Here is a 2,941-nt window from a genome sequence, read left to right on the forward strand (position 1 = left end):
ATCTCCATGGGCTTGTACAGACCGAGCGCGAGCCCGGTCGATGGAAGAACAACCACAATAAAAAAACTATATGTCAACAATTTGAGAGTAGTTTACAGAAACAAAATCCTTCGTATAGAAGACTTCGTATTAACGTTAAATTGGCACACTCTGTGTACACAACATCGTACGAGACGACGACATGTACCGCGCGCATGAAGTGCGCTGGGTAAAGTGACTCCCCAGGGTATTGCTAAAGAGAGTTTTGTCAGATAAGCACGTTTTGTCAGATAAGCGCCGTACGTATGTTCTTGGCGCGTTTACGCGCCAGTCTGGCCGTTGGCGCAGAATGCGCCCTCCCGCGGTGAAAGTGTTAAAACAGGGATGTCGGCCATTTTCAAATATCAAACGTTAGCAAACATATTCGCACCCTCTACAATCAGCGCATACCTATCTCTCTCTAATTATCTGCTTGTTAGTGATACCTGTCATGATGTCAACGTGAAATCGACGACAAACGATGCGTATTGAAGCTGCCACCGTGTCACATAATTTAAACGAGTCTCAATGTGGAAATGTGCTTATACAACGTTTCAGAGAAATACAAGGAAAACAACAACCCAATAATTTGCCAAAACAAATATCAGTCGAAAATTGAAGTTTCTGACAACACAATGTTGAATTTACGATGTTAGCTTGCATAAAACATTTACATACTCTGGATTTGACATAACTATACCTGAAGCAAACAACTCTCTATGAGCTATTGATGATTTTTTTAGGAAAACATTGACATCGAATGGACTTTCTCTCGTACAACACTATGGATGGACTTCATCAGAGGACCCATCTTGCCACCTCCATTCAACTTGATCCCAACCCGCAACTTCATCGCGAATATTTTCAAATCGATGTTCTGCAAATCGAACAGCGCACGTACAGAGGTATATTGTCTTTGTTTTGTTTCAATACACAGTATCCTTCAGCCAGCATTGTAAAACTGAAATGGTAAAATCTCGCTATACTTAGAGGAGTGAACTATTAATTCTTTCTCCTCAGAATGTTGAAGAAGCGGGGTTGCGCCTACAAGGACATGGCGCAAACAATGAACTGCCTTACAAAGATGTGAGTTGTGATATTTCTTCTTCCTACTTATCTTTCATATCACCACTTTCGCCATGAGTGTGACTTTCTTGATCATTGCAACATATGGTCATATAGTTTCTAACAAGTATATATTGTGTATTTCTTTGACAGATACTCCATATTCTCACCATGCAATATATCAGCAAGCACGTCAAATCTGGCAGTAAAGGGCAGGCATCCAGACGCACGACTACTTTACCGTAAACTGTGAATGATGAACTTACCGAGGTCGTATACATTTATGGTAGAATGCGCCTTGGTGACAGTCATTCGGACCCTCAATTTGTACAATCATTTTCCGATATACCGCTTGTAACGGCTTACTTTAAAATTTTTTTGTGTAAAATATTTAGTCTCTTACTTCTTTAAAAATAGAAATTTCACGTTTTGTCAGAAGGAAGATGGGGATGGTGGCCATTTTGAATTTCAAATATTATTATCTGTCAGCCCTTTTTGAATTTCAAATATCTGTAACTGTCAGTTTAGTTCTCTAGCAATAAACTTTGCACAGTGAAAATCGATATATATTCTTCGTTATGTAAGATGATTCTTGAGAGAGAGAGAGTTATATAAGAACAGATTGAGCGAACGTTTAAGTCTTTCAGTTTCCATGCACGCATGCTTCCTAAACGCGACACTGAGGGATTCGATTTGTGTCTGAGGTTGCTCATATTGCGATATTTCATAATATAGTGCGCTACCATTAATAATACTTACGTTTTGGTAAAGATTTATAGGTTTTTCTTTCCAAAATATTTCATAGACGTAGTCACAGAGGGTGGACACAGAGGGCGCTTCGAGAGGAAGGTGTCCAGTTGCATGCGCTCCGAGAAATCATCGAATTTTGGCTAAAGCCTTTGAAATTCTTCTTGCATTTTGGTCTGAGTTTAATTGCAAGTATTGCGTGAGTAAGTACGCCACCCTACAAAATCATGGGTATTTGTGTTCAGCAATGGAGACGACAAATTGGTTGCTTTCAGCAACCCGTGGCGGCAGTGAATACGAGCCACACTGGATCCGCAACGAGTACCGTGACACCTGTTGTCAGATTCCTAGTCCTTCTGTTGCTTGTCATGTGTGGTGATGTTGAGTCCAATCCGGGCCCACAGAAGTCTAACCCTAAGCAAACCAAACTGACTGACACTGGTATTGTGTGTGGTGACTCTACAGAACCAATGCTACTGAGAAGCGGTAATACGTCTGGTGCTAGTACAGAAAGTGAAGTGCCTTGGTCATCGCTTTTGAAAGGGGTGTGGCCAAGGTCGAAGAAATACACATAACGCGGACGAAATCGGAACGTGTGAAAATTCTGTTGAATTACATAATTATGAACCGCTAATTAATAGAGCTACTGTCAGTGCACTAGTAAGTGGTAATTGCAAAAGTAATGCGTCAAATTCTACTGATTTTCTGTGTTGGAACGTGAACAACTTGAAATCTAAATGGTACAATCCTGACTTTATCAAATACATCAAACAATTTCATATAATATGTCTGGTAGAAACATGGAGTACAATTTTGGATAATTTTACGTTGTATGGATACAATTCTTTCACCAGTGTGAGGTCAAAACGATGTCATCTTGGTAGATATTCTGGGGGTTATTGGTTTTTTACAATTGTGATGTCATTCTATCGATTAACAAATTGCCAAGCAAATCAGAAGACTTACTGTGGGTTAGAATCAAAACTACTGACAACATGTTACTCCTTCTTTGTGTTGTTTATATATCGCCACAGGGATCTTCATCATTTTCTAATGATTCTATTTTTGATTTAATTGAAAATGAATATGCAATGTATTCACAACGGTTTTC

At 39.5% G+C, this 2,941-nt stretch overlaps 1 long non-coding RNA gene across 1 annotated transcript; it reads left to right on the forward strand.

Moving 5' to 3' along the window:
* The first annotated feature begins 764 nt into the window (after nucleotides 1-764).
* On the forward strand, nucleotides 765-1,537 carry LOC139123705 (uncharacterized). Its single transcript, XR_011549771.1, has 3 exons — nucleotides 765-923; nucleotides 1,039-1,104; nucleotides 1,237-1,537. It is a non-coding gene; the product is annotated as an uncharacterized lncRNA (long non-coding RNA).
* The last annotated feature ends 1,404 nt before the right edge of the window (nucleotides 1,538-2,941 follow it).

The sequence above is a fragment of the Ptychodera flava genome (genome assembly GCF_041260155.1).
Source record: "Ptychodera flava strain L36383 chromosome 23 unlocalized genomic scaffold, AS_Pfla_20210202 Scaffold_23__1_contigs__length_28996876_pilon, whole genome shotgun sequence".
NCBI classification, from domain to species: Eukaryota; Metazoa; Hemichordata; class Enteropneusta; family Ptychoderidae; genus Ptychodera; species Ptychodera flava.